General features: G+C 27.7%; 1 pseudogene; it reads left to right on the top strand.

The window, feature by feature from the left end:
• The first annotated feature begins 9,762 nt into the window (after positions 1–9,762).
• LOC140918958 (uncharacterized) lies at positions 9,763–10,530 on the top strand (annotated as a pseudogene).
• Positions 10,531–12,089: the final 1,559 nt, after the last annotated feature.

Here is a 12,089-nt window from a genome sequence, read left to right as displayed (position 1 = left end):
AACAAAGTTCTCACACTTGTCGTAAAATCTAACATCTTTATAAATATGAATTAACTTGCAGACCAGACCAATGTTCTCTCAACAATAATAATTCAAGTTTGATTGATGTGATGTCATTGTCACTTTTGGATAGGTGGTACTGATGTATACTACTATTATTGGCTCCACTAGTTGGAACGTGAGAGGGAAGATTCCTCAACAAAGTAATAACTTATTATATTTATGTTCATTTCAAAAAAATGATGATAGCTCACCCAAAAACATGTTTTTTTTTTTTGACTCATCAATCAATCCATGTTGCTTTTCGGTGGATTTATTTCAAATTGGAATTCCTTCCGTGTTAGCGAAGTTATTATATATATTCAATTATTTGATTGCTCAAGTTTTTGGACCAATGTGTTAAATATTTGATCAAAGTAGAGGTGACAATTATGGATTAATTAGATAAAATTTAGTTAAAAATACACATTTAGTAATTTAATTTTAACTTAATTTTTGTTTAGTTTATTTTTTTTGATTTCGTCATTTAAGTTATATTTGTTTGTACAATTAACATTTAAAATATATTAAATTATTATCATGAAATATCAACAGTTAATCGAAACATCGCAACAATTAACTATCTAAACTACTTTTCATGTGAAGGAAGTTAAAAACATTAATTACAGGGATAAACTCTTATTACTTTGTTTTGGTTAAACGTATTTAAATTGTTGTAGAGAAAATCATAAAATATATAATTTATAAGATTTGATAATATTTTCTAAATGATTAGTATAAAAGACGTACTATTGCAATATTTGGTAGATGTTTAAATTATTATGAGATTTAAATTGAATTAATTGTTGTTAAAATTGAAATAAAATACTAATATGCAAATAAAACGTAACTTAAAAGACCGAATTGAAATAAAATAAATTTATAATATATAAACGAGAATTGTGTTAAAATTAAAAGGACTATAAATGTATTTTTACTTAAAATTTAACTCAAATTTTTTTTTTTTTTTTTTTTTGTAATCCCATAAATTTTGAGTTATTATTTTCCGTGATTTATTAGATTTAGAAGATAACAAAGTGAATGAATCACGTCTAATATGTCACTAACAATCCATATTATTAAAATTGGATTAGTGGAGGGGTTACAAATAGATCAATTTGATAAAATATGACTGATCAGATCATTGTTTATTTTTAATTTGTCTATTATTGTCTATTTTCTAATCTAATAAGTCTTGTGTTATTACTTTATATAATCTAAAGGATTAATTTTTTAAAATATTAGATCGGTCACTAAAAGTTCATATAATTTTTTTTTCAAAGGCAAAAGAATAGGGCATTCTCATTAAAATAATAAAATTTTAATAATAACAAAATTTTCTTTTTTTTCTTTCTATGTTTTAAATGCACCTTTCTCATTAGATTCTTTTCATAAAAAACGATTATATTTGTATTTTAAAAATGAAAAATAAATTTATATAAATTAACATTAATTTTGCACAATTAATTATAGATAACTGTAGTTTAACGGATGTTGTAGGGTGCTAATACCTTCCCTTCGCATAATCGACTCCCGAACTCAAAATTTAGTTTCAAAGATCACTTTTCTTTTTCAAAGGGTTTGTCAATATTTTCTTTATTTTAAAATAAATTTTGGTGGCGACTCCAATGAATTCAAAAAATACTCAAAATCTTAGGTTGCGACAGCTGGCGACTCCACTGGGGACGCTTAGAGAGACAAGCCTTGTGACACCCTAAATTCAAATTGAAATAGAAAGTAAAATGCATTAGTTTTGAAAGATCTTCGCAACGATTCCAAAATAGAATATAAAATTTTTCTTTTAAACTATAAGGTTCAGGACGTCACACTCACACTTACACAAAATGCTTGCTTGCATAAAATTTCTCACTTAAAAATCCTTTAATATCGAATATAGATGAGGTTTATTAAATAAATAATTCTGACATAAAAACATGTTCTAAACTTAGAGACAATTAATTTCTACTTTCGAATAAAAGATAAAAAATAACACAATTGATCGATCAAATTTATTAAAAAACCTAAATTAGTTCATAACTCAACAAAACACGAAGAATTACTCCCACCTAGTATCACCTATAAGAGCATGTATCATCAACTGATAACCTGAAATAACTGTGCTCTCGAAAATATGTAATAGTATAAAATAATTGAGAAGAACACGTAAAATATATTAAACACCAGATCATATCAAATCAAAATCAACAAAAATAATCAAGGTAAAACATTGATACAATCCATAACATCAAGTAAGTCAACACAGAAATCAAGTAATGTTATGCATGCTCTTATACTCTAGACTCCTCATCTTTCTTTGGTACCATTCTAACTCTGAAGTACTTGGTTAGGAGGCTTGATATTATGCCACCACACAAGTGGACAACTAACTCAAATTGGTCATGTCCTCATAGATCCCCTCAACTCAACCCGAGATACATATACACGACAGTTGAGGTAATGTGTGTTGTGTGGTAGCTCCCGATATTAGAAGTGCTACCTCCAAGTCACCTAGGAATTCCCCATCCGAGTACCTCTAAGACTTAACAATATTGCCTTAAGGCTCAACAATAGACCACCACGATCAGACTCAATTCAATTGTACTAGAGATAACATCCAAATTCTCCCCTCGTTAGCCTAGGCTACCCACTTCATTAGGAGAACCATCATTGGCAAAGGTCGAATTCATCACTATTCAATTAAACACAATATGCATTTCATGATATTCATCAAAGTGGTAACATCATAAGTCAACAAGTACAGATTATCAATGCATATTTCCATAGTCATATATTACATTCAAAATTTATCATCATAATACACAAACTCCAACAATATAGGATTTTCACTCACAGATAATAATACTAAATCATTCACACACACCACGTCAATTGAAATGCAAATAATAACAATTCATCACATTTTATATCATATAACAATATCAAGGGTGGATATTAACAAAACACAAAATACGTCAAATACGCAATTCTACAATAATTCAACTACCACACGATCTTCAAAATCATATCAAACAACACCCTATAAAAGTTTCTAACTCATATTTTAACCTCACCAAATTAAAGTTTTCTTATTAGTCAATTATTACTCAAAGGGCTTTTGCCGTATGCAGCGAGTCTGAATGAATTATGGGAAATACGGTTTTCCCGTTCATCTCACTTAATTTACACTCATGAATTCGAACTCACTCTCACCCCATACCTGCTTTGACAATCTCGTATGATAACAAGTTTCAGCAATGCAATAACAATATACATCCGGAGATACAATTATTTAACAGCGAATCCATAGAATAATCGGAACGCATACGTAGTGATGTTTCAATACAAATACTTGGCTCTAGAGACCAATGACTTATAGGATTGTAGAACCCTCTCAGGAAAGTGGTCATGAATTTAAAGGCTTATAGACTTTAAAATTTCTCCAATCTTGGATATAATGCATCTAAGTCATGTGTTAGCCTTGTTGCGCTTAAATGGCAAAAAAATTTTTACCATCCGACATCAGTATACCTCTCAAATTTTCTTTGTTGCATCCATGCAAATAGTTTTTATTATTAATGATAAAATTAAATGTTTTTATATTATCGTGCTTTCCCTTCATGCATTAAAAATTATTTTCAAAATATCATGCAATATTCATAAGTATTCATTTTTATGTAGGTCTATTAGAGAACCGTTGAATTATAAGTTAGGTTGTGGGTATCTCTTTGAAAATGGGATTTGACAATGAAACCACTATCCCAAAGGTAAGGAAAACTCTGAGTGTGAAAGGCAAAAAGCCTTAGGTCGACATTTTAAGAAGACTTCGTAGCTTGTTGGAGCTTAATCACCGATTAACCTTTACTAAGAAATACTGAAAGATTCTTGATTTATTGGATGTGGACGTACAAATAGGGGCTATTACTACTTTGGCACAATTCTACGACTCTCTTTTGAGATGTTTCACATTTCAAGACTTCTAACTTGCGCCTATTTTGGAAGAGTTTGGATCGATTTTAGGCTACTCTCTAGACAAGGGAAGCCTTATCGTTACATGGGGAATTATCCATCCATAACCAAACTAGCTGAAATACTAAGGGTTGAAGAGGAAAAGTTGATTAACCAAAAGAAGAAAATGACTTCAAGTTTTCTAAGGATTTTTTCTTAAGAAATAGCTCATTAGTTAGCTAAGGCCGAATATTGAAGTGCTTTTATGGAGGTGTTAGCTCTCACCGTCAATGGGGTTGTTCTATTCCCAAGTGATGAAGAAATTATAGATTTAGCAGCAATCAATGTCTTATACACTTAACTATTGTCATGAGAAAAAAATGCAATTGAATTTTGTATTGTTTACCAGTTTTGTACGTTTGGTTGGTGAATCATATGTTTGATAGTGGGCGCAAAAAGCGTTGTCATATCAATTATTTCAAGAATTGTTGCATTGACATAAAAGATAATCGAGAATGGGCTCAGAGATTTATAGATCTTAATGGAAAAACAATTCGATGGTATGCGAGATGGCGAGAGGTAAAAGAAGTAATATAATAATGTGAATGTTCCACAATGTGTCACTTACGGGGACTAGAGGTTGTGTGAATTATAGCCCAATATTGGCCTTAAGACAACTTGGGTATCCTATCATAGGGAAACCAATGCTAAAACTTATTACCCATTTTATTATTTATGACATGGGTCTAGAAAACATTGAAGATTTGAGAAGAGTACGTCAATCTTGGAATACGATAATCAAAAAAAGGAAGGAACTAAGAAGTAGAAGTTGTGGTGAAGATGATTGCTACCGACATTAGGTTAAGAGTAAGGTCCAAGATATTAAGCTACATTTTCGTCGTACATCTAAGGCGACCAATGAAACACCGATGCAACCCATTATTCTTAGTGAAGAGATTGAGAGGTTGCAAGCATCAATTCTAGAGGAGAAAGAAGAAAAGAAGAATTTGCAAGAAGAATTGATGGTAGTCAATCAAGCATATGAGACTACCCAGTTGGAAAATGATCGTAAGACATTTTCCCTTGAAAGATCAAATAAGAGGGCGGAGGTGGAGGAGGATTATAAGCTCAAACTTCAATGCAGTTTAAGGGCCTGTAACGAGTCTTTATTTTTTAGAAGACAAGAAAAAGACGAAACACGAGAGGAGGTTGAGAAAATGGTTGAAAGATTCAGAAATTAGTGAGGGCAATGCAAAAAGACAATAGGAAAAATTGAAACAACAATTGGAGTGAGTGGTAGTAGAATATAAGACAAGGATAAAAAAAAATATTGAAAAACAAGAAGTTGTTGCTATGTGCCGAGATGCGTGGTTGAAGGAATATGAGGAAACAAATATGTTATGAGACTGAATGATGCATCAAGTGGTAGCAATAGATATGCTTGGGTAAAAAGGAATAATGTGGATGGATCATTGTGAAAAACTCACTTTCATAGCCAACCAAGCCATTGAAAGGGTCCTCGTACTCCTAAGGAAAGCAGAAGCAAGCTTAGTTTCATCTGCCACACCTGCTGAGATTATTACTTTCATTCAATATTGTAATAGTTTGATAGAAACAATGAATGGTTTAATTTGTCAAGAGCGATAGAAACAATGTATTTCAGATATAGAGAAAAATGTTGCACTTGTACCCTTTTAATTATCAATGAACGAACTTTTTTTGAGTTTCTCTATGTTAGGGTTTGGTTCTGATGCATGATCCAAAAAAGATGTTAGTCCTAGGTTGCGAAATCAATGGTTCTTCTTAAATTTTTTTATTTAACCATGTAGTCTACTTTTTTTTTCTTTCTCTCTCTTTTTGATAGGTCCACTCATTTTTTTTTATTGTTCTTTAAGTAAAAATTATTTTTTTAAGAAAGGTCAATTCCATTTTACTCCTTTTTTATCTTTTAATTTTTTTTTTATGTTTAAATTTTTAATATCTCCTAAAAGAAGAAAAACAAAACAAAAATATTAACGATAAATATTGAAATTGATTGAGATGAGATATCTTATCAATTTTTATTATTTATAACATCTGAATTTTGACAACTTGATGATCTTAAGCTCCAAATTAATAATCTTTTAACAAAATTTGATTGATCAACATATGACTTCTTCTCAGTCCCTACTTTAAAACACATCAGTTGTGACAACTCTGTGATCTTAAATATTTTCAGTTAATTTTAAACAAACAACCAAACATACTTATTATAATAAATTTCTTAGACCCGAGGTCTTTTTCCTTTATCAAATTAAAAAAATCTTCTAACTAAATCTAAATTTCCGCCACAAAACGTATTTATTTAAAAGCAATCAACACATCCACATTTTTTATCCAAGAACTATGTAGCTTTGATTTCTCCATCGCACCGGGAGATACGTAAAAGCAAGATCGCTCTTGTCAAACATAATAATAAAATTTTATTTTTCCTCTATGTTTTAAATACACCTTTCTGATTAGATTCTTTCCATAAAAAAATTATATTTGCATTTTAAAATGGTGAAATAAATTTATATAAATTAACATTAATTTTACATAGTTATTTATAGATAACCGTATTTTAACAGATGTCTTAGGATGCTAATACCTTCTTTGCGCATAATCGACTCTCAAACTCAAAATTTGGTTTCCAAGTCCACTTTTCTTTTTTAAAGGGTTTACAAATATTCTCCCTATTTTAAAATAAATTTTGGTGGCGACTCCATTGAATTTGATAAATACTGTAAATCTTAGGTTGCGACACCATCAATGTAATTTCGATTGCTCTATCTCAACTAGTCAATTCTAAGTATCATACACTACATTTGACTCGCATTGATAATATTGATTGGGTGAACTATCGGTTCTTCTTTAAGACTCTCAAATCAAATGACCCAAGTAAGATTTCACGAGAAGACTACCTTGAGAAAAGTCATCGATCTCCTAAATGCCGAATCACTCGATAGCATTTTTATTTGGAATGCTAATGACTCTGCAACCACTCGAACTAATGAAAGACCTTTCTACTTTCAGATAAAGACACAACAATTCCTCACTACACCAAATTAGTTAATTACTAGCTAGCTATAGCTAATAGTAATCTAAAACTCATTCTATGGGTCATTAATAATTAGTAGCTTGGTCAACGCCATGCCATAGTTTGTTTCATATATCTTCTATATAGGACTCGTCTGGCCTGGAGCAATGATTTTATTATTTCATGCTTTTGTGTATCACACAATTTTCTTATGCTACTTCTATTCGTTTTTGTAGTATATCAGTTGTCATGTGCTCATTTTTTTAATTTAACTTTATCTTTATCTTTGTTTATATATAAGTATGTTTTTTCTCCAGTATCTCTATGGGTCCTTTCAATACTCAACCATAAGAACAAATAACATGAGTGATCCATGTTTATTTGGTTATGGTACAAGATCAATATCATTATCTTTATAAGACTTTATTAAATATTAATTTTAAATGTACAAATTATTAAAATATACGGAGTTTTCATAAAGTAATGCTTTTTAAACAATTACTCCATATAACTTTACAAATATCCAAGACAACGGAAAGACTCATAAAAAAAGGGTGTTAAAATTTGTACATTTCTTTTATTTTTCATATTTTGTAGTTAATGCTACATTATTTTTAATTTCATAGAAAAAAAGTTATATTATAAATTTAGGAGAATAATAGAGAAACATTTTAATAATTAAAATTTTAAATTCTTAAAATTTTAATAAATTTTAAATAATTAAACATCTCAAAAATCACAAAAAATCTCTATATTACATTATTCAATACTTAAAATATATCTATCTACGTAACAGAACACATAAATCATCCCATCAAACGCTCACAATATTTTTTTTAATACAAAATGCATAAACCAATTAAATTAACGACAAATAAAATCCAACAACAGAGTTATAATTATAATTATAATTCAATAATATAAAAATGATTAATTTCCTCGTTTAATAATAAATATGCACAATGCGCCACCGAATCATTTTGCCCCCTTTCTTTATCTTATCTCTTGGACTTGAGGACTTCATTACCCACACCCAATTTATTGAATCACCTATATATAGTGGAAACACAAATTGATTTTGTTTATGGTCGTCAATCTTGGCCATCTGAAGAGATTTCCACAACTTGTTCTACTAATGATCAAAATATTATACAATTGATAAATTAAGATAAAACCTAATGTTTTGAAGTTCGGAAAACTTAGACCTTGGGTTTTCTTTTAATATATTTATTATAAAAAGAAAATTTAACTTTCATCGTTCTTTTACATCAATGTAAATTATATTTGTTCCTCTCATCTTTTACAATAAACACTCCTCTCAATTGACATGTTTCCAATATATAATATTTATATATTATATTATTTTCAAGATTGGGTTGGCGATTTCAAGAATTTAAATATCATATATATATATATAATAAACTTATAAATATTTTAATATAATATCTATTTTAATATCGTAACTAATGAAATGCGACTAGTGCAAATGTATCAATATTTTTCTAATATTGTATTGACAAATACAATTATTACATTTTCAGATCCTCTAACAACAACAATGTGAACATATCTTGTCAGTAATTATAATCACCATTTTGGAAAATTTTATGTCCAAAAAGTTGAAGTTGAGCACATTGTTATACAAAACGTATTTTAGGAACATTTACACATGAAATTAATAAATTAAATTCAATATTAACATTTTATAATATCTATATTTCAGTTGCAGTATGTCTCTGGAATATCTTCAAAATAAAATTTTGAAAAACATTATAACACTCTAATTTTAATTTACTATAAAAAGTATATGAGACAAATGTTAATCACTGTTTAATAATTATAAACATTTTTGAAAAAAGTTGTCTTTAAATAGGAGCTTCTTTTGAAATTATTTGATGTATTTTTATTATTTTTTTTCAAAATTGATCTCTTATTCATAATACTATTTTATCTTGATTAATAAAAAGCTAAAGTTAAACACATTCATATAAAAAGATTATTTTAAGAACATACAGACATAAAATTAAAATGAAAAAAAAAAATTACTACCATATTTTCTTGATATATGTATTTCTTTGGCAATGTGTTTCTTAAATGTCTTTAAGATTAAATTATGAAGAAATTATTACTCACTAATTATAATTTTTTAATAAAGTATATACAGAACAAATATTTACCACTTTACAATTAATTAAAAGGTTATCCATCACGTGTCAAAAAAAATAAAAGAATAAGGTCTGTGTAATTGTATTTTGAGTATCTTTTAAATAAAAGTGTTCATAAAACTAAAATACACATATTATAATATAATATTATATGAATCATGTACAAAACAAATGTTCGTCACTTTTACATAAAATAATATATAGTTGTATTAAATCATGTATTTTAATATATTGTAACTTCTATCTTAATTTGATAAAATCGACAAAGTGCTACACGTGCAAATATACATGTATTTTAAATTAATACTGTATTAACAAATACGATGATTCAATTTTTAAATCTCCTAAGAACCATAGTTTGAACATAGAATGGATTCCAATCCATTTAAAAATTGATCTCAATAATATAAACAAATATGATGATTTAACTTTCAGATCCCCTAACAACCACGATGTGAACATAAGTCATACCCAAGCACGAAGCAAAAGAAATTACATAACATTTTCTTATGCAACAGAGTAAATTTTAACAGATCAAACAACAATTTAAAATTAATTATACAATATAATTATATAATCATATACACAATTGAGACTAATCCCCTCTCAATGACATGGAGGATTTCAAAAAATAATAAAAGCATTGATTTGTTGACCAAATTATATTATAATTTGTTAATTGTATAAAGTTAGAAAAAATTGAACCCAGTTTGATTTGTAGATTTATAGAAAAGCATCAAGAGATGCTTATTTCACCCAACACAATATGAAACCAATCACTTTTCAAAAATACATTAGCATGAAATTACATCCAAACACTTCACATGATTATCCAGTTAATATCATCAACTTCAAGATCGAACAATTCTACTTCATTTTAGGGTTTGCCGCTTAGACTTATGATGATAGTGGAAAAGGCACAAGAGTTTTCAACCCGAATTGAAACAATCATTTCTTCAGGTCAGAAAAAGTGAAGGAACTCAAGCAAAATTAAGACAATGTGAAGGTGGTAATAACCATTGGTGGTCATGACGATAAATATCCAACAACACAACAAAGTCACGGATCCTTGGAACTTTAACATAATCGATGGCATTGATATCAACTATGAGTAAATCATATCTGATGGTGAAGATTTCATTTATTGTGTGAGGGATGTTATAAAGAAACTCAAGGAGAATACCGATGCATCTGTTAATGTGATTTTCATTGTTCCATCTCAATCAGTCAATTCCAAGTATCATACAATGTATTTGGCTCACACTAATTATATTGAATGGATGGACTCGTTTTAAATATATATATTATTAATGTACAAATTATTAAAATAAATAGAGCATTCAAACAACCCTCAACGTATAGCAATGCTTTCTAAACAATTACCCCATATAACCTTACGAATATCCAAGACAACCGAAAGATCTGCATGCAAAGTGTGTTAAGATTTTTATATTTATTTTATTTATCATATTTTTTAGTTAGTCCTACATTATTTTTAATTTCACAAAGACAAAAGCTATATTATAAATTTAGGAAACTCATAAAAGAAACCTGTCAATAATTAAATTTTTGAATTCTTAAAATTATAATTAAATTTTAAATAATACAACATCTAAAAAAATCACAAAACTTCTTCACATTGCATCATTCAATACTTAAAATACATCCAAATATACAACAAAATTCATAAACAATTTGTTCACTATAAATATTTTTATTAAAAAAGTCTATAAACCAATAAAATTAACTAATCAAATCTAACAACTAAATTATAATTATATTTCAACAATAGAGAGAAATACTATATATATATATATATATATATATATATATATATATATATATATATTATGTCATGTTAGAATTTATGGATTCACGAGTTTATATATATATATATATATATATATGTTATACTTAAAAGTGTAAAATAATATATTATTTTCGAATAATTTCCTCTAAACTCTGTCAACATTTTATAATAAGTTTATAAATATTTTAATGGTATAAAAATCTATTTAAAAACGGTGACTAATGAAATGCGATTCGTGCAAGTGCATGAATATTTTACTATATATCCTGTATTGATATTACTAAATTATTTTAGTTAATAAAAAGTTGAAGTTTAGCTGTGTGTCTTTGTAATGTCTTCGAGATAAAATTTTGAAGACAATTATAACACACTGTATTTTATTTTCTATAAAAAGTATATGAAACAAATGTTTAACACTGTTCAATAAGTTGTAAGATTACTCATCACGTTTCGAACAGTTAAAAAAAAGTGTATTTAAATATAAGAGTTTATTTAAATATATTTTATATAAAAGTGTTTGAAAAATTATAATACACTAACAATAATATAATATTATTATATATATATGATTATATTATACCTAAAAGTATAAAAGAAATGATTTTATTTGAATAATTTCTTCTAAAATTTGATAGTATCTTAAATAATTATAAACTTTTTATTATTTGAGTACAATAATATATATCTTAATATGGTAATTGGTAACCAACGAACTACGACCCTGCAAATGGATACTAATTTTGTTAATATTATCTTAATAAAAACAATAATTCAATTATTAGATACCTAGAGGTGTTAAAAAAACCAAAAACTAAACTAAACTGCAGAATTGAACTGAAACAAACTGTTTTTGAACTGAATCGGTATTCAGTTTGAAAAACGGAATCGAATTGGTTTTTAGTTTGAAAAAACTGAACCGATCTAGTTTATATGGAACCGAATTTTTTTAGAATAATTAGAGGTAATTATGTAAAATTTGGCCTATATAAATTAAAAAATTAAGTTAAATCAGTTTGGTTCGGTTCAAATAATAAACCGGTGCACCAAATTGTAAAAAGGTTCGGTTTGGTTT

This window comes from Cicer arietinum, chromosome 1, assembly GCF_000331145.2.
Source record: "Cicer arietinum cultivar CDC Frontier isolate Library 1 chromosome 1, Cicar.CDCFrontier_v2.0, whole genome shotgun sequence".
Lineage (NCBI taxonomy): Eukaryota > Viridiplantae > Streptophyta > Magnoliopsida > Fabales > Fabaceae > Cicer > Cicer arietinum.
The sequence above is the reverse complement of the archived record's forward strand: the minus strand, read 5'-3'. Positions and strand labels throughout refer to the sequence as shown.